Source organism: Ovis canadensis, chromosome 10, assembly GCF_042477335.2.
Source record: "Ovis canadensis isolate MfBH-ARS-UI-01 breed Bighorn chromosome 10, ARS-UI_OviCan_v2, whole genome shotgun sequence".
Taxonomy (NCBI): domain Eukaryota; kingdom Metazoa; phylum Chordata; class Mammalia; order Artiodactyla; family Bovidae; genus Ovis; species Ovis canadensis.
Window position 1 is genome coordinate 35,264,561 of NC_091254.1, and position 27,360 is coordinate 35,291,920.

General features: G+C 41.1%; 1 long non-coding RNA gene across 1 annotated transcript; it reads left to right on the top strand.

Annotated features, from left to right (window-relative positions):
• Nucleotides 1-7,201: 7,201 nt before the first annotated feature.
• On the top strand, nucleotides 7,202-20,305 carry LOC138446530 (uncharacterized). Its single transcript, XR_011259387.1, has 3 exons — nucleotides 7,202-7,302; nucleotides 18,465-18,599; nucleotides 18,817-20,305. It is a non-coding gene; the product is annotated as an uncharacterized lncRNA (long non-coding RNA).
• The last annotated feature ends 7,055 nt before the right edge of the window (nucleotides 20,306-27,360 follow it).

The following is a 27,360-nucleotide window of genomic DNA, read 5'->3' on the forward strand; positions in this document are numbered from 1 at the left end:
GCAGCAGCAGCAGCCCAAGTAAAAATATATTGTAATAAGATTAAGGGACATGTTTCAATAACCCCAAACAATTGGACCCTCCCATAAATACATTGTATTTAAAATCCAGGATTCTCAAAGCACTTTTAAATCAAATCATTAAAAATTCTGATACCTATGTATCAACTTATTGTCCTATTTTCTATCAGCTGGGTTGCCTCCTCTCAAACACTGACTGAAAGGTCAACATTTTCTTTGCAGGTGAATCAGCTGAGAGTTGCATTCATCCGTGAATAAGAAACCTGGAAAACAAGGGTTATTTTTATCACCCGTGTCAGGGGTAGGCTGTCCAGGCAGGCCTCATTTGTCCACTCTTAAGTTTTATAATGTCATCAAGAACATAAGGCTTTCTCGGGTTTTTGTTCGGCCAACCTTAATGTGTGCTTGTCAGCTGGTAATGAGCTATTTCACCTCATGCATTGTAGGTTTGCTTTGGCAGAAGTGATGGGAAGAAGAAAAGAAAGCATGTCAGCTGAACTGGCTTTCCCTTAGAAAAGAGATTTTCTGGAACCACCCTAATAATTTCCTCTCAGAGCTGACTGGCCAACTGTGTTACACGGCCACTGTCACCTGCTCTGTGGCTGTACTGAGAGCTGGGAGGGCACCCCACAGCCTCTGTAGGACCGCTGCCAGGGTCAGGGAGAGCATGTGTGTGGCATCTGCATCATGTCCTTAGTTCACAGTAGATACTGAAAACCCGGCAGCTCTTGTTAGAAAAAAATGAAATGAGTGGTGACATTGCCAAATTTCTTCCTCAGTAACTAGGAAGAAATGTAGAAATGTTTTCATACATGTATAGAATCCAATGTGGTAATAACATAATTTTCAGTAGTAAAACTCATTTATACTGAACCTCCATTTGGCACTGAAATATTGATATGGCAACTTTTAAAAACTCATTTGATTAACCAGATTATCATTCTGAACACTAGTCAATAGTTTGTGAATATGCACTGTAGTCTCAAAAGTTTTACATACAAATGACCTTATTCTCTCTTATGTTTCATGAGTCGGGAAGTATCTGTTTATTGTACTTTATCGCTAAAAATGTATTTTGGGACTGCCTTGGTGATCTAGTGGTTAAGACTCCGGGCTCCCAATGCAGAGGGCATCAGTTTGATCCCTGGTCATTTAACTAAGATCCAGCATGCTGTCTGGTATGGCCAAAAAAAAAAAAGGTATTTTATCATAAGTAAAGCATGTTCAAATTGGTGATATGTTGAGAGAATAACATCTGTTGGACCATTAAAATTTTACCACATTTATTTGTATTATTCATACATTGCTAAATAGAGATCATCATTTTAATGTCTCTGTAGAGATCATTGGGTTTCTGGTTTCAGTTGCAAGAATTTCTAGTTTGCTATAGGCATTGCCAGTAGAATGGCAATACCAGAAGTTTTATATAAGGTATTTGATTTTTGTGAAGCAAGAAGAAAAAACAGAAATACGTACTTCATAAGAAAATTAACCATTTTCACATTTAAAAAAACTAAAAATATTAGCAGAATTTCAAAGATATAAAAACACCTAGAGCCAACATCTGCCTCATACATATGGTTTCCATGTACCAGTCAATCCCATGATAAAAGCTGAAGTACAATCCAATATTGCATTATATTGAACTTTGATGATATAAGTTGCTTTGAAATAGTAGGCAAAAAAACAAACTTCACATAAAACCTTTGTCTAAATATTTTCTCTGAAATGAGTTAAATACAGGGACTTCCTTGGTGGTCCAGTGGTTAAGATTCAGTTCTTCCACTGCAGGGGGCATGGTAAGGTCAAAAACAAAACAAGAATTAAGCATGAAAGGGGTATGTGTGTGTGAGAGAAAAAGAAGGGGATGTAGCCATTTAAAAGTCTTATCTAGGAATCATTATGCTTCATGTTTTACAAATACTTTTATCTCTCAATCTTTACAACAACCCTGAGTAGTTATTTCCCCAGTAAGGGGATCACCTGGAGGTATCAGAGCATCCTGAACAGGGACTGAGAGGTGGGCTTCAAACACTGAGCAGACTCTGCAGCCTACATTGACTCCTCTAGCCCATACCCTAAACACGAGACTGTCTCATGAATGTGACTTCGCCTCTCAGTTTCTTCGTACCAATTTTGTGACTTGTGGGCTTCCTTCATAGTTCAGTTGGTAAAGAATCTGCCTGCAATGCAGGAGACCCAGGTTCAATCCCTGGGTCAGGAAGACCCACTGGAGAAGAGATAGGCTACCCACTCCAGTATTCTTGGGCTTCCCTTGTGGCTCAGCTGGTAAAGAATCCGCCTGCAGCGTGGGAAACCTGGGTTCAGTCCCTGGGTTTGGAGATCACCTGAAGAAGAGAAAGGCTTCTCCCACTCCAGTACTCTGGCCTGGAAAATTCACAGGGTCAGGCAAGACTGAGCAACTTTCACTTTCACTTTGGAACCTTTGATGTTTATAGATGTATTGTGGTTTTAATTTTCAGATCTGTGAAATGTAATTTTGGTTCTAGTTTGCTTTTCAAAATACAACCCAAGACAATACAAGCAAAGTAATACGAAGAAATGAGTAATTAGATGGTGAATTTAACCAATTTATAAAGTTTGAGCCCACACTTGCCCTGGCTTCCAAGATTTTTTTTCTCTATAATTACCAAAATACTTGATTCAGTTATCCAATTAATTTTATATATGTATGTATATCTTCAAATTGCTTTTTTTTAATTGCCATATTCCAAAAGGAAGCATGTACATGCTTTTTCCTTTTGAAATTTTTCTTGCTATTTTTCCCTTTGCTTAGATTTACCCCATCATCTATAGTTGGGCCTGTTTTATAGGAGGTCTTTGTGCTTCTTTAAATTATTTCTTTAATCTGATTCCACCTCTTCCCAACTTCAATTCAGCATATATCCTGCGCTTACCTATAGTACCTGTGTCAACAGTATTATTTCATTGGCAACACTGTCACCACTTGAAGTCAGTCTCAGTGGTGAAAGAGAATTTGTTTAGGCATAACAACAGCAATGTTGAAAAGATATTTTCAATGTCTTTTGTAAAGAACTAAAATAAAACGCAAGTCTCCCTTTAAGCCACTGGATCTTTTTGCAGACATTAAAAAATTTAAGTAAAGTGCACTTCATTTTTCTCGCTAATGCATCCAAGAAGATCCTTTTATACTTTAAAGAGTATCATTTTCACTTTCATGAAGAATTCTGAAACCTATTAGCTACTCAGATCCAATAGTTTTTTCTTTCCCACAGATTGGGCTGAGCAAACTGCCCTGGCAGGAGGCCACCAGAAATTCCAGTTGCAGAAGACTGTAATCTTCCGTCACAAAAAGGGGCCTGGCAAGTGCTAGCAATGCCCTATTCCTCTTAACCATCTCTAACCCTTACTCAAGAAAAGGGCAAAGGTTAAGTAAAAATGTTTGGCATGTCAATTTCTTAAAAATAATAAAAATGCATGCTCACACTATGGATAAACTTTTTAAAATATGTTCTGCCTTATAAGAATATTTTAAGGCAATTTCAATGAATCAGATTTCAAGAAACTACTAGAACATCTTTTGTGAGTTGCTTTCATTTTGTCTGAATTATGATATGTATTTCAACACTTCGCTTTACCAGAGTATGTAGGTTTGTCTGTCACTTCACAGCTGTCAAAGGGAAATTCTTATTTTAAATCTCTATATCATCATTGAATAGTTCTAATAATAAAAGGCCTAAATTTTAGGTCCTCAGGGATATCAAGGTATCTCATCTACTGTGTTGTTCAAGCTCTGGCAGCATGTTGTAAAACAGATATGTAATAGGCAATAGTGGGTAAGAACAAAACCTAACATTGTTACCTGGTGTTGATAGCACCTGAGACGTTGAATAAGATTATACAATATTTTGTTTAAGGCAAGTAGGCTATTTTAATAAGTGAACCAAACTGGGGTGGGGGTGGGGAATTCCAGATATATCTGTTTCAGAATACATCTCATCATTGACCCCTTTTCCTCCTTAAGTGAATATATCCCTCCTCCTACATAGCTCAGAGCATCGTCCTAACATTCTTGTGAAGGCAGTCATTTAAAAATGGAGTTCACACAGACTTCAGATAAGGAACTTATGGTTGGGGGGGGGTGGGGGGTAGCCGGGCTGGGAGATGGAGGGAAGGGATAGTTAGGGAGTTAGGGAAGGACATGCACACACTGCTATATTTTAAAATGGATAACAAACAAGGACCTACTGTGTTTATAGCACAAGGAACTCTGCTCAATGTTATGTGGCAGCCTGGATAGGAGGAGGGGAGTTTGGGGGAGAATGAATACATGTATGTGTATGGCTGAGTCCATTCACTGTCCACCTGAAACTATCTCAGTGCTGTTAATTGGCTATACCCCCAATACAAAATAAAAAGTTAAAAAATACATAAATAAATAACAATTACACAATACTATACTGGCTTTCCCATTACAGTTCAGAGTTCACATTGCAACCTTGTTAAGGTGATCAAATTGTGTGATGACCTTGGAGATAGCTCCAATTGAACAAAGTCTAGTGAAGTGGACCTAGCATAGCAAACACGAAAGCCCCAAGCTTCTTTTTATTCTACTAAATATTTGTACTTGTTATGGTTTCCCCGAGGAAGGGTTTGGTGCTGGTAAAAGGGCAACAAGCCTGATGGTCTGAATTTGACAGCCAAAAATAAACATGGAAAAAATCGTGACTTTCAGATGCAAGACTCTGAGATTTGGCCCAGGCTGAAGTCATTTACCTTTGCACTGTAAAAAGAAAAAAATAAATTGGTAGATGGGTAAACAGCAGAGTTTATCTTACTTAATAATGACTATCAAACAATCCAAGATATTTTAGGCTCAAAATTGTTTATTCACAAATACTGAAGAGGAGCATTACAAACACACCTACAATATTACCTCATATTCATCACCTGATCTTTTTCTTTCCCTATCAGTTGTGCTGCTGTGTGTTTTTAAAGTTATAAATTTGTAAAAACGTATGAAACTTTTAGACAAGCTGTGAGATAGAGAGATGATAGATGGAGAGAGTCTGTACGTATGTATTCTCATATACGTTTTTCCCCTGGTCATTCTCAACTGGAGATGTTGAATTGGGAAGCATTTGGAGCTGAACGAGGGTACTTCTGATTTCTCAGTGATGGTATCAGAGGATGTGTCAGACAGTGAGCTACTGCCGTCCGGGGCCAGAAGCTAGGGGTGTGAGATATCCTGCAAGAATGGAGTGTTCACTGTGAAGAAGTACACAGACAGGAGTGTAGGTACTCTGAGTAGGCTGTGGAGCCACACAGCTTGAGTTCGAACCCAGTTTCTGCCTGTACGATCTTGACCATGTGAGCTAAGCGGTCTCAGACTCAGCTGCCTCATCCGTAAAATGAACATAGCGGTAATGCCCGCCTCACAGAATTCCATTGTAAGGATTACACAAGTTAAAATATATAAAGTGCTTGACATACGGTCAGCTCTCGATGCTGGCTACAGCTACTACAAGTTCACTCAGGTTCTTCATTTCACGTTAATCAGAACTGGTAAGAGAACGTACAAATACAGTTCTGGAAACCTGCACCTCCTAAATTTAAAAATCCTCAGTCTGGAACCCATGATGCAGTAGAAGGTATTTCTTGATGACAAGAGTCATAATGGAAGCACACTTTCAATCACTAGATGTGTTCAGACGAAGCAGTAGGAGAAGGTTAAGAGTAGGAGTGGAAAGCATTCTCAGGTCAAAGAAAATTTGTGTGGGCTGTAAAACAGTGTAAGCAGACACTTTACAGGGCGAAGAGATGCAGGGGAGGTCTGATCAAATTCTCACTGTGAGTTTGCACAGTGGTGATCAGAGGTGATGAGATGCAACCAAGAAGAGGTTATTACTGACCTAGGACCAGGAGGAAAAATCAAATCCAGATCACAGTCAACTTGGAGGGTGTCTGTGGAACACACTACACTCCCGTGGGGTCTGCAAGCCTACAGCCTATCAATGCAGACTGAGAACATCCGGAGTAGTTAAATGATTCTTTCTGTAAAAGAGGAGACCTCTCACTCTGCAGTTAATCTTGGATTTGTTGTCTGCAAGCAAGGGCCTTTCCTGTGTAATACTCATTTACACTATAATTCAGTCTTTTGAGCATGTAAAGTAAAAGCCACTGAAAGCCAGTTTTACCTCCATTATTTCTAAATCTAAAAGTGAGCATTAATCTTAGTGTTTTATATACACATACATACCAAAAAAAAAAAAAAAACACACCTGAATCCAAACAAGAATGAGGTTAGTGCCTGTGGGAAGAACAGAACAGCACATCACAGGTGGATGTAACACATTTTGCATAAGTACAAATTAAGCAGCCTGAAACAAAAAGATAAAAGTCAACCAACCACCCTTCCAATTTCCTAAACTGAAGTTCTGTCAACTGTCAGATGTTTAAAGTGATGATTCAAATGATCAAATGCTTTAATCAAAAAGAGAATTGAGTATTAGCACCATTAATAGAAAACTTCCCGAAATAGCAAGAGTAGTACTATGTTGATTCATTCTCTTTCAGAGACTGAGTCACAAAGTATGAAGTCTAGTCATCTGGAACTGATGACGAACTATCCCATTTTCCCTGTATCCTTCTTGGTTCCTCTTCCTACCCCGTAAGTCTTCACGCTGCTGAAGGTCCAGTAGTTCTCCTTCATGTTCTCTAGCTGCACACTTGCATCACACACACACACAAACAGACACACTTTTTGGAGACTCCTTAAAGTCATCTTACTTGAGAAACATTACTGTGAATGTTTCTCAAACCTCCGTCTGATCATCCTTTCACTGCACTCCAGTCGTAGTGTTTCTGAAAGCTATGAGATATCGCCAGTGAAACACAAAAATTCAACTGTAGAGACTTCCCTGGTGGTCCAGTGGCGAAGACTCTGAGCTCCCAATGCAGGGGGGCCTGGGATCACTCACTGCTCTGGAAACTAGATCCCACATGCCGTAACTAAGAGTTAACATGCTCTAAAAGATCCCATGTGCCACAGTGAAGACCTGGCACAGCCAAATAAATCAGTATTCTAAAAATTCTACCATGAAATTCACATATTTCCCCCTTACATCTCACACCGATCAACACATCGAGTTTATTTTCCAACTACATCCAAACCCTGACCCTCTCTCTTGGCCTCCCGCAGGTCCACACCAACATCAAGTTCTTCCTCCGTTGTCGCGGTGGCCTCGTCACCGCCATCCATGCTTCCACCCTTGCTGCACTTCACTCTCCTGGACATAGGAGGTGAGTGTTGCTTTTAAAACAGAAGTCACATCCCAACACAACTCTGTACAAAACTCTCCAGTGACATAATTTCCCTGCAAGAAAGTGTGCTATCCCACTTCTGTTCACTGGGTTACCTGAGGAAAGCTACTTGACATCTCTGAGCCTCCATTACCTGCTGGTAAAATGGGGACAATGATTTTCTTATTGGTGTATAGGGAATATACATCCTCATTGTGACATAGAAGAGTGTGAAAACTGTACTTAATTCTACTGATCTCTAGGGAAGCCTGGGTGGCAATGAAATGAGCCATAGGATGTTCTATCAAACTCAGGAATGAAGACGGATCTACAGGGTCAGGTGGTCACTGAGAACCTCAGAGCATAACCACTCTGTGACTCTTAAGAAGGAGCCCCCGAGGAATTAAGTGTAAGGTAAACTTACAACCAGAAGATTAGTCCAGGACAAAGACTGCTGATAGGACCCAATACTCCAGATGCAGGTCATCTACTTGGATGGTGGGATGCGAGTGATCACCAGGATTTTAAGTAGAGAGAATGCTCAGGTCTGGAAGTTCCAACTTCTTCCCTTCAGTAAGTGAACCCTGGAATTTTAGTTGAACACATGGACACTCAGAATTGATCCCATCTCCTAGCTTACCTTGCCTCTGAGTGTTCCCTGGTCTTGGGATGGGAGCAGGAGGAATGTATGTAATTTTGAGGGTTGTAACTAAAAAAGCATGTCTCCCAACCCCTTTTCTTCATTTTGCTGCTAAATATGATTAGCCATCTTGGATCCTGATAAGGACCACACTCTAAGATAATAGAGAAAATAAGATCGCCAAAGCTTGTGTCTGACTATTTTAAAGCTGCCATATTGGTCTTGAACTGTCTAAATTTATATAATAATATTGTTTTGTGTTAGGACAGCCAAATTAATATACAGCAGATGACAAGATTGCCTGTTAATTATCTAGCAGCAAGATTTTTTCAGAAATAACTTCGGTACAAAGGACAAGCTGTAACCTATGGACCCAGTCTATGCTGTCCCTGGGAGGCGCCAGCCCTGGCTCCAAGCAGTGACCTCACACTACTCCTGGACTTTATGGCCAACAATGGCTGAACGCTGCCCCAGCCAGAGCTACTGTGACTGAGTTTTCTTCTAAGGTTTGACACACAGGGCTATCAGGGCTGACTCTGGACTCGTAGATTCTTCCCTCAACAAGCTTGACTGGGAGGTAGCATGTGGTCACAGTCCTTAGCTTTGTTGCAGAGGGTCTCTCCTGACTTCTGATAGAAATTAAGACCTGGAGTCTTAGAATTCAGAGACCACTGTCATGAATAAGGAACAACCTATCTTGTCCTATAAGTCACTGGAATGACCTCTGATTTAATGCTATACAGATCTTTGGGAGTCCCTTGGACAGCAGGGAGATCAAACCAGTCACTCCTGAAGTGAATATTCATTAGAAGGACTGATGCTGAGGCTGAAACTGCAATACTTTGACCACCTGATGCAAAGAGCCGACTTGTTGGAAAAGACCCTGATGCTAGGAAAGATTGAGGGCAAGAGGAGAAGGGGACGACAGAGGATGAGATGGTTGAATAACATCACTGACTCAGTGGACATGAATCTGAACAAATTCTGGGAAATAGTGAAGGACAGAGGAGACTGGCATGCTGTAATCCATGGGGTCACAAAGAGTCAGACACAACTTCGCGACAGAACAAAAGCAATAAGAAAAGTCTTTCTCCAGTAAGTATGGACTTTAGCCTGAGGTCAGCATTCAAGAAATTCCATATGCTAAAATGGAGAACAACTTTGTCATTAGATATTTTGAAATTCATTTTGGGTACCATGTGCAATGTGTAGATTTTCTCTATACTGCCGTAATTCCAACACTGATATATTCTGTTTCTGTCTCTCATTTTAGGGGATATTTTTTTTACTGTGCTAAAATATACATAAAATTTGTTTCAACCAATTTAAGTGTATAATTTAGTGGCACTTAAGTACAATCTCACTGCTGTGCAACTATCACCACTCCACTCTCCGTCTCCAGAACTTTATCATCTGAAACTCAAATACTATAAGTACTAACATGCTCACTTCCCAGTCCTTGCTAACTACTACTTACTTTCTGTCTCTATGAACTTGACTACTTTCAGTTCAGTTCAGTTCGGTTCAGTCGCTCAGTTGTGTCCGACCCCATGAATTGCAGCACACCAGGCCTCCTGTCCATCACCAACTCCCGGAGTTCACTCAGACTCACATCCATCGAGTTAGTGATGCCATCCAGCCATCTCATCCTCTGTTGTCCCCTTCTCCTCCTGCCCCCAATCCCTCCCAGCATCAGAGTCTTTTCCAAAGAGTCAACTCTTCGCACGAGGTGGCCAAAGTACTGGAGCTTCAGCTTTAGCATCATTCCTTCCAAAGAAATCCCAGGGCTGATCTCCTTCAGAATGGACTGGCTGGATCTCCTTGCAGTCCAAGGGACTCTCAAGAGTCTTCTCCAACACCACAGTTCGAAAGCATCAATTCTTCGGTGCTCAGTCTTCTTCACAGTCCAACTCTCACATTCATACATGACCGCTGGAAAAACCATAGCCTTGACTAGACAGACCTTTGTTGGCAAAGTAATGTCTCTGCTTTTCAAAATGCTATCTAGGTTGGTCACTTTAGGCACCTCAAACAAATATATAGGGTATGGAATCATACAATATTTTTGTCCTTTTCCATCTAGCTTAGTTCATGGTTCATCCATATTGTAGCATGTGTCAGAATTCCATTCCTTTTTAAGGCTAACTAATATTCCACTGCATGTATAGACCACATTTTGTTAGTCCACTCATCCATCAATGGATACTCAGCTTGCTTCCATCTTTTGGCTACACAGAACCTTTTGCTACTATGAAGATGGGCGTACAAATATCTTTTCAAGGCCCTACTTCCAATTCTTTTGGATATGTATTTAGAAGTGGAATTGCTGGATTATAAAGTAATTCTATGTTTAGTTTTTTGAGGAACCACCATACTATTTTCCACAGCAGCTGCACCATTTTATATTCCCATAAGCGATGCACAAAGACTCCAATTTCTCCACACCCATGCCAACATTTGTAATTTTCTGGGTTGCTGTTGTTGTTTTTATGACAGCCATCCTAATGGGTATGCAGTTTCACATTTTTAACGTTCTCAATTAGAATTTCAGAAACCCCTACCAGTCAGTACTGGTTTGCATCTTCTACCCTGACTGTATTCTTTGACAAAGTGGTTAATTAGGGAGTTCACTGTGGTATGGACTTTCAAGGTCACATTTGTCTATCAGGTTTTACATCTTAGTCCCCAAAGCTGCTTCCCCCACTTTCAGCCAAATATACTTCTCTTATTTCATCAGTTTTACATAGTGCATGTCTGAGTAAGATTTCGCTTTATAAAAGAGTTCCTCAACTTAAAAGAAAAATTTGAAAATGTGGTCCATACTCTCTAAGGTTCAGAAAAATTAAGTGACTTTTCCGAGGTCTCTTAGCTCAGTAGTAGCAGAGTCAGAATTTGAACAGAATGAGACATCCAGTGAGACAGAAGGTATGCCTAGCAGCAGTCATATTATGCATGCATGCTGTCAATCATTCATTCATTTCTTCAACATATGTCACATATACAACTTAACTGCAATATTCATTTACAAAATAGACTAGATCAGTTGATTTTTGTTGTTGTTGTTGTTTAGTCTCTAAGTCATATTTGACTCCTTTGTGATCCCATGGACTGTAGCCCACCAGGCCTCTCTTTCATGGGATTTTCCAGGCAAGAATACTGGAGTGGGTTGCCATTTCCTTCTCTAAGGGATATTCCTGACCCAGGGATTGAACCCACATCTCCTGCATCAACAGGCAGATTCTTTATCACTGAGCCACCTGGGAAGCCCCGTTGGTCTTTATCTCCCACCAAGTTACCAAGGAGAGTGGTAAGGATTCAAAGGAATGAAATATGCTCTGATAAATACCATCATCTTAGCAGACAAGAAACTAACAATAATAATGAAACTTAACCCCTTCCTGCCAAAGGAATTACACATAAGAGATATATAGTTATAAAAGTAAAAGTACTGGGATAATTCTTTCTAGAGGGAGAAAAGTATTGTAAGTCAAAATTCAGGGACTTCCCTGGTGGTCTAGTGGTTAAGAATTCACCTTCCAATGTAGAAGATGCGAGTTTGATCTCTGGTTGAGGAACTAAGATCCCATCTGCTTCAGAGAAACAAAGCCCACCCACTGCAACTACTCAGCCCGTGAGCTTCAAAGCTCAGCTCATGGAAAGCCCGTGTGCCTCAGCGAAGATCCCCGAGTGCCACAACTAAGACCCGATGTGGCAAAATAAGTATTTTTTTACAAATAAATCAATATTTAAAAGTAATAATGAGGAATATTTCTGTGAAATGCACTACATTAATACTGATAGAATAGGAAACAGTTGAAGGAGGTATAGGCCATGCATGTAAGAAGCTTATAGTATAATAAAGGCCAAAGACAGTCTACAAACGGCCATGAGCAAAGTGACAAATACTTGAAAGACCAGGGTAAAATCAAAGTACTGACAGTTTTTTTTTTAAAGAGATTTAAAGGAGAGAAAGACCCTATTTGGTTAGGGAAATCCAGGAAGTCTTTGTAAGGGACTTTGTAAAGGAGAGTCTAAAGGAAGAGGACTATGGCCTATTCTCTGAAAGGTACACAGATGTTGAACAAGCAGATCTTGGGGAATCAACAGAGCGAAGGCCAATTTAAGTAAAAGAAAGTACATGCAAAGACACGAATGGGGAGGATTATGAGCTGTATCCCAGAACAAGCTGTTGAGAATAGGCTGTACATGGGCTAGTTTCAGGATAAAAGCCTGAACAGATGAGTTAGGAACACATGGTAGAAACAGCCTGGAATGGAAAGCTGCAAAGTGTTATGTTCTACTGAACAGAAAGTGAAGGGGAGTCATCAAAGGCTTCTTAGAGCCCTGGTTGTGACAGGTGGGTTATGTGGACAAGCAGGTTCTCTGGGCCTCAGACTGTCACGTATGCTTCATGCCCTGCTACAAGCACTGCTTTAGGAGTATTTATCTTACAGACTGTTCCCTCCTCTCAAATGTCAAGGAGAACAGAGACAAAGATGATGGCCATATTAGTGTGGCAACTTGGTGCAACAAATTCAACTATCTGTACATTAGATTGGGTACAGAGTGGACCGGAGTTAGGGTAACAGTTAAGAATTTATTACAGTAGGCCAGGTAAAATGCTTTTGAAGACCCCTAACTACAACCTGGTCATGAGATGGGACACACAGTAGAAAAACACACTTGAAGGAGAAGGTGGATGACTTTGCAACCAACCGATGGGGAAAGGGAAAGCTGAGGAAAGGCCAGGCACAGAGAAGCATGACTGAGCCTGCAAGACGGAGTCACTGGGCAAGGATGGTATTTCCAAGTGACGTAGTATGAGTTGGGAGGAAGAGGAGCCAGTTTGGGGCTGAGGGTGTGGAAGATTATGCTGGATTTGGGAATCTATGGATTTCAGAGTACCAGTGGCCATCTGGGTCAGGTTGTCCAGCAGACAGTTGGATTAGGTGGAGGTCAGGCTACATTCCTAGAGATTGTGCAAAGTGGTGAGCATTATTTAACCTATGGAGCAAGAGGTCTGCAGGATGCCCTTTGAGGATGAAGCCTTGAGAGGTGGCCACGTTTATTCCTAAACTTGGGGAAAAAGAGTCACGGAGAGGTAAGAAGTCACACAGGGGTAGGAAGGAGGTCGGTCATGCTTTGGGACTCCAGGGGTGTCAGATAACTTATCCTAGTTCCTCCAGATTCCCTCTCCTGCTTCCTACACTCTGCTCTCAGGCCCAAGTGTGCCCCATGTGGCTCTGTGTCTTGGGCTTAAAGATGTGCTGAGTCAAAGGGGAGTCTAGCAGGAGACACAGAGGAGGGAGGAGAGGGAGAGTTTGCGTTGGACTGGCTGTGATCTACTCACTGCGCCTCTCAAAGCGTTAGCACCTGCTATGCATGATTCTCCTTCCAGGCTCCGTAACTTTCCCTCACCTTGTCCCTTGGGGTCCAGGAGTGATAACTATTCGGCTGCTGCCATTTCTGAATTCATCCCATACCTTACGACTCCCTTAACTCTGCCTTCAGTTTTGTACTTAGCTTTTTATAACATGTATAACACTTAATACGTTATGCTAATTTAAGTGTTCTACTTATTTCCTGCTGGGACCCCAAATGATATACTTCCTATACCTTAATATTAACAGTAAGTGTTTAGGGGTGTGACTGGGAACACTGACATTGTCCTAACCCCTATCAATAGCTCCTTTTCTTTATAGAAATCAACAGCAAAATTTAATTTCAGCCACAGTTCTACCTAGTCCTTCAACTCCTACTCAGAAATTGACATGCAACTGAATAAAGGGAACCTTTGCTAATCAAACTAAGCTGTTGTTCATTGTCTTTAGTCACTAAGTCATGTCTGACTTTTTGTGACCCCATGGACTGGAGCTTGCCTGGCCCCTCTGTCCATGGGATTTCCCAGGCAGGAATATTGAAGAGGGTTGCCATTTCCTTCTCCAGGGGATCTTGCCGACCCAGGCATCGAACCTGAGTCCCTGCATCCTCTGCACTGGCAACTTTATGGCCGAGCCACACCTAGGCCTAAAACCATTAGCACATTTTTGATAAAGATGCTGACTGATGCATGAAGAAAGTAAACACATAGATAAGAGGGAAGCATCCTTGATTCTTGATACTCTCAAGATGGGCGCAACTATCAGTCAAACGCTCTAGGAGTGAAAAAGAATCCCTGCTCTTTGGCTGTCTGAAACAGTCTCTCCAAGAGGTCAATGGCCAGCCACTGTTGACAGCCGAGCTTCTCACAAGCTTCTCCGCTTTCAGAGCTGTATCTTACACTGATTTCTCCCACTTAAAGACGACTTTGAGGACAGGAATGTCCGATTCCAGATATCTACCTGAATCAACCCTAGGGGCCCATGGAAACAGATGAATTCAGGATTTAGTGCTTTTTAAGCCACTGAATATTGGAAATATTTCAGTTCTGAGAATTATAGAAGGGGGACTTCCCTTGTGGTCCAGCGGCTAAGACTCCATGTTCCCAATGCAGGGGTCCAGGTTTGATCCCTGGTCAGGAAACTAAACCACAACAAAGATCAAAGATCCCATATGTTGCAACTAACACCTGGCACAACCAAATAATTTTTTTTTTTTTTAAGAAAAACTATAGAGGGAAATTTCAGTAATTCTGGGGTACAGGGAGCCTGGTTTCATTTCTGAAACTTCATCTGTCCTTGCAGTATAAAAAAACATCTGAGAATGGGGTTTTGTGGCCTTGGCAGGGATAAGTTTTAGATTTCAAGAGAGAAGGAAGGAGGCTTTGAGTTAGGAAACATGTCTAAGTGGTGAATAAGCACAGGCATTGAGGTTTTTAAGAGCAGCTGGGTTTGGCAAATATGAGGTTGTTCCTTCTCTCCCTTTTTGTTTTCTTCTCTCCTTTGCATAGTGAGGCAGGCTTCTGGGGTCTCTGAGTATTTCTCTGGTCACTGGTCAGACCCGCAGAAGCGCTTCTCTGATTCTGAGAAACACTTTGAGAATGAGCTGTTCTGAGAAGCTTCCAAGCCCTTCAGCATGGCAGGACCAGGGGTGGCAGATTTCTGATGAGAGATGGTCCTGCTTTCAGGGCTCTGCATCAAAAGTCATACGGCTGGCAGATGCTGCTAAAAAGGCAAGCACATTCCATTCAAGGCGGTGCTTCTAGCATACCGCAGCTGAAGAAGGGACATACTCTGGGTTAGAGCCAAGGCTGAGTGTTGGAGAGTGACTTCAGAGGTGACTTCTCTCCCCTTAAAAAGGAAACTACCAGGAAGGGATTCTAACCCATGAAACAAGTCACTAAGGTTGCTTTTACTATCCCCAAGCTCATGGCTCACAAAACTATTGTTAATCCTGGTCTCACCATGTAGCTTTAGGAATGAACACACTATCCTATCATGGGTATGTTTTAAGTCGTGCCTTCTATGCATTTAATATTTTCAACAGAAATGCACATCAAGATTTGCTATAAATAATCCTGATGAGGATAATCAAAAGTTGTGGCCACGTGACTTCCTAGTTTTCTTTCACTTTGATTTATATCTGCTGTGTTCTTTGAGATAAGAGAGACTCCTATTTATTACTGCTAATTCCTTGACACAGAATCCCCCTGAAGGATATGTATCATTTCCCTTTTCTCCTAAACATACATGCATGTTAAAAATCTTTCCCGTAAGTGGGGAAATTTATAGCAAACAAAAAATTGCTGCCTCAGTTCAAGTTTTCAGAAAAATCCTGAAGGGACTGAAGCAAGTATATTTAGCTAAGCTGCGCAACAACAACGCGAGGCTAATGGGAAGAAGGAGGGAAAGCGTGACTAGAAAAATGTTGATGGCAAAAATTGGACAGTCTCAAAATGACAGCTCTGTGACATGAATGCAGAGTTGAATTCATTTTATTTATCTTTGACTGCCTTGGGTCTTCATTGCTGCACGCAGGCTTTCTCTAGTTGCGATGAGTGGGAGCTACTCTTCATTGTGCTGCGCGGGATTCTCATTGCCGTGGCTTCTCTTGTCTCCGAGCGCGAGCTCAGTAGTTGCGGCGTACAGGCTTAGGTGACCCATGGCATGTGGGATCTTCCCAGATGAGGGATCGAATTCATGCTCCCTGCATTGGCAGGTGGGTTCTTAACCACTGGACCACCAGGGAAGCCCTAAGTTCATTTTTAATAATAAAATGTCTCATCTGCACTGTGTTGTTAGGTCTGAGACAGTGCTCTGAGCACCTGCCCATGGACTATCTGATTTCGTCCTCACGTCAACGCTCTGAAGTGTAGGTACTGTGGGTATTCACATTTGCTAGATGCTGAAACTGTGGCCCAGCCACACAGTTTGCAAACAGTAGATTAAGTATTCAAATTTGGGTCTGTCTGACTCCAACATTTCTCCAGCAAATGTATTTCATTTCATTTCTCCAACAAATATAAATTGGGCACCCACTCTAAGTCAGGCATTGGTAATGGGCAGACAGTGGTGTCTGTCTGCAGGACGTTTATAATCTAGTAGTGGTGATGAACATTAATCACATATTTGGGTTAGAACTGTCATACACACCATGAACAAATGGGAGAAGATATTCTCTTATATATTGTAAATCCCAAGAGAACGCCTGTGTCAGATTCCCAGGAAATACTGCTTGAATGGCGGACTAACCCTAGTCTTAGTAGAGGACCAGGATGGTTTCTCTAAGGTCTTGACCCTTGAGACATTAAGGATGATTTGGGCTGACTGAAAGTTGGAAGAAGCTTGCCAGAAAGGAGTGATTTAAGCTGTCCACCTAAAGTACACAATTCCGGGAAGAACCTTAGCAGTTAGAAGAGATACAAAGTAGTCCAAAGTTGAAGCACGGAGGGTGGGCGAGTGTAAGTGAGGGTCAGTTCAGTTCAGTCACTAGGTCGTGTCCAGCTCTTTGCAACCCCATGGACTGCAGCACACCAGGCTTCCCTGTCCATCACCAACTTCTGGAGGTGGCTCAAACTCATGTCCATTGAGTCAGTGATGCCATCCAACCATTTCATCCTCTGTCATCCCCTTCTCCTCCTGCCTTCAATCTTTCCTAGCATCAGGGTTTTTTCCAATGAGCCAGTTCTTTGCATCAGGTGGCTAAAGTATTGAAGTTTCAGCTTCAGCATCAGTCCTTTCAATTAATATTCAGGACTAATTTCCTTTAGGATGGACTGGTTGGATCTCCCTGCAGTCCAAGGGACTCTCAAGAGTCTTCTCCAACACCACAGTTCAAAAGCATCCATTCTTCAGCACTCAGCTTTCTTTATAGTCCAACTCTACAGTCCAACTCCAACTTTATAGCCCAAGGTTCAAGTGAGGGTAGCCAAAGATACACTATAAAGGTAAGAAGGGCAAGCTATCCAGGGTCATGTGAGCCATATAAAGATTTGGACTTCCTGGTGGCGCAGTACATAAGAATTTGCCTACCAATGCAGGGGACGGGTTCAACCCCTGGTTCAGGAAGATGCCACATGCCTCGGAGCAACTAAGCCCATGCACCACAACCTCTGGGCTCGAGTGCTCCAACTACTGAAGCCCACATGCCTAGAGCCTGTGCTCCACAACAAGAGAGGCCACCACAGTGGGAAGCCTGTGCACCGCAATGAAGAACAGACCCTGCTCGCCACAAGAGAAAGTCCGAGCGAAACAACGAAGAGCCCGTGCAGCCACACATAAATAATTTTTTTAAAACAGATTTTAATCTTGATGCTAAGAGCAACAGGTTTCCAGGGAAGGATTTTAATAAGGAGAATATCACCCATAGGTTTCCACTGATCACTCTTGCTGGAGTGCAGTCAGCGGGAAGGTCAGTTAGAAATCTGTCACCATGGTCCAGACTTGGATTAGGATGATGGCAGCAGAGAACGGGAGAAGTGAGTAGATACTTAGGAGGCAAATCCCTAGAAATGAAGGATAAGAGGGGAATTGTGTCCATCAGGGTGCCTGAATTAGTTATCTATTGCTGCAAGACAAATTACCTCAAACAGTAAGTATTTAGTATCTCACGTAGTGTCTTGAAAGGCCAAAGACCTGGGAGCAGCTTACCTGGGTGGCTCTGGCTCAGTCCTTCACGAGGCTGATGCGAAGCTGTTGGCATGCGCCGCAACATTCTTAAGTTTTCACTGGGACTAGAGGATTTGCTTTCAATCTCACTCACACAATTGACTGCAGGCCTCAGTTCCTTACGACATGGGGAATGCTTGATGTGAAGACTGGTTCACCCCAAAGTGAATGGTCAGAAAAAGAGAGAGTGTGCAAAGTGACCAAGAAGAAGGCTGCAGTGTTGCTCACGACCAGTCTCAGAAGAGACACGCCATCACTTCTGCCACCTTCTACGGTTAACACAGACCAAGTCTGACACAATGTGGGAGGGGGCCACACAAGGACATGAGGGGACTACACAGGAGACACAGCCTGCTAGGGGCCACCTTGGAGGCTGATTGCCACTGTGCTCGTTGTGAAAAAGACGGCACTTTCTAATGAGGGTAGTTTGAGAAGTTGTGTCTATGTATGAATAGTTGCTTTGTCTTCTTACACAGGGACAATTTACAAAGATGTGCGCAAGGAAAAGAAAGCCCACAAAGGAATAAAGACCACACTGGGAGCAGCAGAAGCTGCTATCACCCCCTACACCCAAGGGCCAAGAGGAGGGAGAGGTTGCTGGAACTGCGAAGGTGAGAGAATCATGGACAGCAGGCCCACCTTGAGAGAAGCTGAGTTATTCTGTCAGGCGACACGGGCCTGGACACGCGAGGAGCTGACTGCTACCACCTTTCTCTAGCTATATGTTCAGTGACATCACATGGGTATCCACATAGGTTTTGGTTGGCAGTATAGCAGAGATACTAGTGAATAAAGAACCAGAACTTCTTTTTTTTTTTTTTCTTTCAGAGACCCACTTGTTAAACATTTACAAGCACACTGCTGGACACAGCCAGCCTGAGGCAACCTCTCAATGTGGGAACTAAGAAAACTCACACTCACTCTCAAGTTAGGAGGACCAAACTCAACCAGGAAGCCAGGGAACACTGGGGCCTCTTGACTTGATTAATCACTCTTGACTTTGTCTACTTGAACCATCCCCTGGGGGAGAGAGCAAGTAAAGGAGGGTGGAGCATGTATCCAGCACACAAGGCTGCGCATCAAATATGATTCTCCAGCTCCTTCCGTGAACAACCATGTAGACGGCGATTCAATTCACTGGGCACTGAAAAAAGACAAAGCATCAGTTGTCACAATCTCTTTTAATTATAAATTTGTACCCATCCATACCCCTCCTGCTTCCCCACATCGGGGGGGTAACTTTGGCAAACAGCTGAACACTGGATTTTCTGATAGAGTCAGAGAATGAGTTCATTTTTTTGTTTAACTTTTTTAAATAATAGAAATTGACTCTAATTGAGAGAATTTATTAGAAAGGTGTGAGAGAGCTCAGAGAACTGAAAAAGGACTTGAAGAACGAGGCTCATGAAGGCAGAAACAGGGCAACTCTGAATCACCCAAGTGGTAGGAAGTAATCAATGATCTCAGAGCACCTCTGATGAAGAAAATCCTTCACCAATTATTTTTTTTCTTTCATAACAATCCTTGAGTTATTCTGTTCGAGATGCACTGTTGGAGGGCTTCCCTGGTAGGCCAGTGGTTAAGAATCTGCCTTGTGATGCAAGGGACACCAGTTCCATCCCTGGTCTGGGACGATCCCACATGCTACAGAGCAACTAAGCCCTGCACCACAACTACTGAGCCTGCGCTCGAGAGCCTGGGAGCCGCAACTACTGAGCCCATGCATTGTAACTACTGAAGCCCATGTGCCTAGAGCCTCTGCTCCACCACAACAGAAGCCAATGCAATGAGGAGCCCACACCTGCAACCAGAGAAAGCCCTCGTGCAACAACAAAGACCCACCACAGCCAAAAACTAAAATAAATATATCTTTTAAAAAAAGATGCACTGTCCTAGAGTGAAATTTGATTGGCCAGCTTCAGTCACTAACTACTCTTGGCAAGGAGAAACCAAGGGTTCCTTAACAGGCTCACTGGGACTCAACAATAAGGAGACAGGAATCCCCAAAAAGGGATTCATAATTAAGAACAGGAGGGTGAATGGATGCTGGGAAGCCAAGGAGCAGCAAATGTCCACTGCAGCCTGGGACATGACTTTGCTCCAGGGTCCCTCCTCATTTGGCAGGGAGGGAAAGGAACCACTTTCAGATCATTAATTCTGAAAGTAACGAGGAAATAACTGTTCTTTAAAAATCTCTAGGCATAATGTCAATAGTTCAGAAATGTCACACGATTTGACATTAAGAGAATTAATCTTGGAAAATCACAGGTATGTAAATAAACGTGGAAACTAAAATAAATAGCATACTGAAAGAAAAGCTGAAATGTGCTGATGTTTTAAAAGGAAGGTCAGATGCCAAATATCAAACCTGATGAAAAGATAAGTGTGTTCCAGTTGCATTCGGAGGAAGTGGAAAATCTAGAGTTACAACAAAATAGGCTGTAAGTACTCGGAGTTTGTGGGATGCTTTCTGGAATACCTCAGTTGTAACTATGAGCTAAGAGAAAACGCTTGATGTTTAAGACCATGGGTCCCCTGACCTGCAATGCTCTGCTCTGCTCTCTTATCCGCTCATCTAAGCCCTGCTGTCCTTTAAGACCCTGCACACGTCTTCTCTCAGAGGTTCCTGGACCAGCTCAATCCATCCAGCCCAATTCACAATTAAATGGCACTTCTTGTTCCATGCACTCGGCACTTCCTCAATGTCCCCACAGGTGGTTTCACATCTTCTGATGTGTGCATCCTGATCCTCCTCGAGTCCAAGAATGTTGCAGGCAGGACCTCTGTCTTAGGATGATAATAAGTTGGCTGCGGAGGTTTAAAGTAACTTTTTAAAACTTTGGTCTTTCTTCCGTTTTCTAGTTCCTCTTCTGCCTTCACCCTGAAAGTGAGGACCTTAGCAAGGATTTGCCTCTTCTCCCTCTTTTTTTTTCTGCCTCACAGTGTTCTTGAGAGAAGTAATGAAAGCGTACATGTAAGAGACCAGACTTACACCCACGTTTTAATTGTTTGCTGCTCTTTCCCCTGTCAGCCAAAATCTAAGTGCACAGGAAGATCCTTGAAATGGTTACTAATATTGATGGTATTCGTTTCGTGCTGCACGCCGTTTCTCAATGATCTCATCCACTTGGGCAGTTTCAGCTGTGATCTTTAAGAGGGTGACTTGCCATCTGCCTTCGGCTGATTCATCTTCCAAGCCCCGGGCCCGTATTTCCAATGGGAAGTTCTGTAAACATCTCAGACTCAACATTTCCTGAATCAAACTCATCTTTCCATACAAACCTAATCCTTCTTTTTACTGAGGTACCTGATCACAAGTTATAACTGAGCTAGATGTGACTTCAGCTTGAAATACCAGAAATGTCCTAGCTCCAGCATCTCCCATTCACTCTCTCCCATCCAATATCCTAGTAGAGAATACCTTGTGTTTCTAATGTTCTTTTTTCTCTGCAGCCCCATGTCTGACTTTCATTAAATCTCAACTGGAACCTTACAAGAATGTCCTGGCTAGTCCCGCTATCTCTGCCCCCTCCTGCCACCACCTCAGCCTGTGCTCTGCACTGTCATTAGAGTTCTTTTCCTAAAACACTGATAAGATTTCATCAAAGTCCAGCACCCTCCCCACATACATCAGAGCTTTTAGTCTCCTTCTTACTGCGTGTAAGCAGTCAAAGCTGTTCACAGTTTCCAGCCCCCGCCAAACTTTCTAGCCTCATCTCTGCAAACTCCAAACCTAATACCACCCTCTATTTCACATTCCCAAAATACAACCTCCATTGTCACACAGTTAATTCAGTTAAAGTTGCTTCCATTGTCTTCAATAGTCTTGCCACCCAGGATCTTCTTAATCTTACATCTTCTAAACCACTTTACTAATTTTAACAGTTAAAATCAATTGTTCTTTTCAAGTAGTAAATACTCATTACCAAGAACTAAATGTGCTTTGGGGAAACTTACATACATGATCACAGGAATCCTCACCACAATTGAGTAAGTTGGGTATTACATGACCACAATCCCTTACCCAAAGTCATGAGGCGAATCGTGCTTCCAAATTTAGGATGTCTTGCTTTTTTAGAAAGACAACAGAGTGGACTGAGTCTCAGTTTCCCTATCTGTAAAATGGAAAGGGTAAGAACTAAGGTACTCATCTTGTGGAGTTGTTGTGAAACAGGCAATGTGTTCCACCAGAAAACTGCCTAATGAAATGGCCTGATTCAATGCATTTTGGGAATCTATTGACTTGTTATAATTCATAATACAGCAGCTTATGAACAATGCCTTGGTAGGAAAATAAACGCATCAACTTGTACAGTTACCTAATTTGTATCAGAAAAGTAACTTGGATGGTAGTAAGAGCCTTCATTTTGCTGGAAGTTGTGTTTCTTTTTCTTTCTTTACTTTCACTTCCTTCTGCTACTTACCACACCCTTTACTCAGTGTTTCCTACCAAAATCACAGGCCTTCTGCCACTGCAGTAAAAATGGTTTCTTCAGTTTTCTGGCCCTGGAGAAGGAAATGACAGCCCACTCCAGTACTCTTGCCTGGAAAATCCCATGGACGGAGGAGCCTAGTAGACTACAGTCCATAGGGTCGCAAAGAATTATTATTAATAAATAATTTTTCTCTGGCCAAAAGAAAAAAAGAAAAAATTATACTAGATAATTATTCCCTTCCTCTCTAACAAAAACACTTCATGACAATTGTGCTAATTTTAGGAAGTCATGAAAACAGTATTAACAAACTCATCTCCTTTACTCTTCCATGGGATGTAGACGAGATCAAGAATGTAGTGCTGGCAGGGATCTTGAAGTTCAGCCGGTACATATGATCTGGGCTTATTTAATTATCTAGAGGCAAATCTCGTTTTATTGCACTTCTCAGATTTTGTGCTTTTTACAAATTGAAAGTTTGTGGCTACCCTGCATTGAGCAAGTCTATTGGCACCATTTTTCAAAAGGCATTTGCTCACTTCATGTTTCTTGTCACCGTTGGTAATTTTCATAATATTTCAAACTTTCATTATATTTGTGTGGTGATCTGTGATCAATGACCTTTGATGTTACTATTGTAATTGTTTTGGGGCACCATGAACTGTGCCCACGTAAGATGGCAAACAATTGATAAATGTGTATATTCTGATTGCTCCATTGATGGATTAGTCCCCCATCCCTTTTCTCGGGCCTCCCTTATTCTTTGAGACACAACATTACTGTAATTAGGCCAGTTAATAACCCTATAATGGCCTCTATGTGTTCAAGTGAAAAAAAGAATTACACACCTTTCACTTTGAAATTGTCAGCAGGGTGACAATATACAGGTTATTTGTACTCTTTTCCCAATACTGAACCAATCCGTTGTTCCATGTCTGGTTCTAACTGTTGCTTCTTGACCCGCATATAGGTTTCTCAGGAGAAAGGTAAGGTGGTCTGGTATTCCCATCTCTTTAACTTTCCACAGTTTGTTGTGATCCACAGTCAAAGGCTTTAGCGTAGTCAATGAAACAGATGTTTTCCTGAAATTCCCTTGTTTTCTCTATGATCCAACAAATGTTGGCAATTTGATCTCTGGTTCCTCTGCCTTTTCTAAATCCAGCTTGTACATCTGGAAGTTCTCGGTTCACTTACTGCTGACGCCCAGTTTGAAGGATACTCTTGATATGCTGAGTTATGCTGATCGATGTCCAAATGTTAACCAACCTTGCATTCCTGGAAACCACCCCATCCCAACCACTTGTTCATGATGTATTATCCCTTTTTTCTTATTAAATTTGATTTGCCAAAATTTTGCTAAGGATTTTTGCATCTATGCTCATGAGGAATATTGTCTGTAACAGTTTTCCTTTCTGTAACATCTATGCTTAGTTTTCCTTTCTGTAACATCTATGCTTAGTTTTGGTGGCAAGTTAAGTATTGGCCTCATGAAACGAGTAGAAAAGTATTCGTCTATCTTTTCTGAAATAGTTTTTGAAAATTTGTATTATGTCTTCCTTAAATGCCTGATAAAATTCATCAGTGAAGCCATCTGAGCCTGGAGTCGTTTGTGGCAAGATTTTAAGCCACTAATTCAGTTTCATTAGTAGGTGTAAGATTATTTGGGTTTTCTACTTCTTGTTATGTCAGTTTGATAAATAGTGTCTTTCAAGAAAGCTACTTCATCTGAATTGGACAATTTACAGACACAAGCTGCTTATAGTATCTCCTTTTATCCTTTAAGGTCTGTAGACTCTGTAGTTGAGCCCCCTCTTTTATTCCTGATGTTGCTGACTTGTATCTTCTCTCTCTTTTTTTTGGCCATGCTGTGCATGCAGGATCTTCCCCAGCCAGGGACAGACCCTGTGCTGTGGAAGATCCAAGTCTTAACCACTGGAGTGCCAGGGTTTCATGTACCTTCTTTCTCCCCCCCCCCCCCCCCATTGATCTTTTCAAAGAACCAACTTTTGGTTTCATTAACATTCTCTGTTTTTGTCTAGTTTCTGTTTCATTGATTCTGCTCTTTCTTACTTCTTTCTTACTTCTTACTTTGAGTTTGTGCCAAGTTGCTTCAGTTGTGTCCAACTCTTTTCGACCCCATGGACGGTAGCCTGCCAGCCTCCTCTGTCCATGGGGTTCTCCAGGCAAGAATACTAGAGTGGGTGGCCCTTCTCCAAGGGATCTTCCCAATCCAGGGATCAAACCCACATCTCTTAGGTCTCCTGCATTGGAAGGTGGGTTCTTTACCACTAACACTACCTGGAAGCCCCCTTAATTTACTCTCATTTTTTCTAATTTCTTTTTCCCCCATCTTTACTAAGATACTATATTGTGTAAATTTAAGGTGCACACTATTTTAAAATTTTTCTTAAGGTTAAAACTTAGATCACTGATTTTAGATCTTTTTTCTAACAAACATTTAAAGCAATAAATTTCACTCTGAATACAGCTTAGCAGATAAATTTTGATATGTTGAGCTTAAATTATCAAATAATTCAGGCTATTTTCTTATTTACCTTGTGATTTCTCTTTGATTCAGGGGTTATTCAGACATATGTTCTTTACTTTCAAAATATTTGGTGCTTTTCTCTTTATCTTGTTATTATTGCGCATTTAATTCTATTATGGTTAGAGAACACATTCTGTAAGATTTCAGTCTTTTGGTATGTATTGAGATTTATTTTATGGCCCAGGATAGGATCTGTCTTGGTGAACATTCCTTGCATACTTGAAAAGAATGTGTAGTTTGAAGTTGATGAGTGCATTATTCTATAAATGTCAGTTAGGTTATAGTGTTGATAATATTTTTCAGATCTTCTACACCCTTACTGATTTTTTCTGGTTGTTTTTTTCTATCCATTAATATAGAAGTATTTAAAATTTTCCGACTATATTTATGTATTTGTCTATTTCTCCCTTTAGTTCTGTCAGTTTTTGCTTCATGTATTTTGAAGTTCTATATACGTAATTATGTATCATAGCAATGTATAATATCATTATAAAATGTCTCTCTGCCTCTTATAAAACTTTTCTTGAAGTCTATTCTTTTATTAATGTAGCCAGTCTTTCTTATGTTTATATTTTTAGATGCTTTTACTCTACTTATGTTTCTGTTTTTAAAGTGTATCTCTCACATACAGCAAGTAATTGGGTGTTGCTTTTTAAATTCAGTCTTACAGTCTAACAATCTCTTCTTTTTGATCAGAGTGCTTGGCCAATTTAAAGTTAATGTAATTGTTAATCTGATTGTATTTTGGTTTACCATTTTGGTGTTTGTCTTATCTTTATTATTTCTTTCCTACCTTCTTTTATGTTAAACAACTATTTGTAGCATTTCATTTTAATTCTTGTATTGACTTTTAAGCTATATCTCTTGGTATTCTTTCTTTAGTGATTGCGCCAGGGATTACAATCTTTAAATTCTCCCAATCTATTTAGAGTAAATGTTAATTTAACTTTAATGTTGATACACAGGAAACCTGTATATAAATATTGAGAAATGGAGTATTTCCTGCCCTATCAGAAAACAAGGATGTCACAGTCATCAGTGATCCTAGTCCTCCAATGTGAGCTTCTGAGCCCTAAAGCTTTCAGGAAGAATATCTGCGATTCTACAGCCAGCAGGACTGCAGTCACTCCTTATGTGAGCCCCAAGGGAGCTCAGGATGTGAAAAACACAGGATACTGGCCCCAGATAGCTAAGATGCATATGAAAGGAATGAGCCCAGACTCTTGAATCTTCCCATGCATAGAAAAGCGCTAAATTCCTTAACTTGGGATATCTGGTTTTCTTTAACTTCCTTTAAGTCCTTTAACAAGAGCTTCTCTTGTGGCTCAGCTGGTAAAGAATCCAGCTGAGACCTGCGTTGGATCCCCGGTTTGGGAAGATCCCCTGGAGAAGGAAAAGCCTACACACTCCAGTATTCTGGTCTGGAGAATTCCACGGACTATATAGTTGCAAAGAGTCGGACACAACTGAGCGACTTTCACTTGGGATATCTGGTTATCTTTAACTAACAATAATCTTTTGATGTTCAGATTACCTGCCTTTTGTTGCAAAACTTATATATAACCCGGTTCCTACTCTCACCTCCTCAGAGCGATTCTTGCAGGGTCACTTGAGATGTTGTCTCCTGGGCTTGAAGTCCTAAAAATTCCCACCAAATAAAACATAATTCTCAACTTTTAAGTTGTGAATATTTTTATGTATCTATATGTATTATAAATCTATATGTATTATAATCTATATGTATTATAAACCGAAGAATACTAGACCCCAAGTTTGTGCTCTACCATTCCTGATTCATGGTGAGATATTCAATTTTAAACCATACCTTAATAGTTATCATCTAACCCAAGAAAGTCAAAACCAATTTCTCACTGGATTAAGAAATTTTCTAAAAAAGTTTGTGTCTTTATGCCATTAGAGAAGCTAGTAATGGGAAAACCTGAGCAGCTCACTGAGATTTATCCCTTGACTCTGAAACAAACATATGGAACATTTAAATTTCAAAGTTGAAAGAGAATTAAAAAATCCTCTAGTCACACCCTCATTTTGTACACAAAGAAGAGAAATCCAGACAACTAAGATCACATACATCCATTTATTTAGTAGTTCACTTAAAATTTCACATTCATTCTAAAAACATTTATTAACTGCTTCTTTGTCATTGCAGCTATAAAAGTGAGTAAACACTAAAAGTCATTGAATTGTATACTTAAAATAGGTGAGTGCTATGGTAGGTAAATTATACCTCATATGAAACTGTTGGGTTTAAAAATATATATATTTATTTATTCAGGCTGCCTTGGGTCTTAGTTGTGGCATGTAGACTTCTTAGGTGTCCACTTGCCCCACAGCATGTGAGATCTAGTTCTCTGATCAGGGATCAAACCCAGA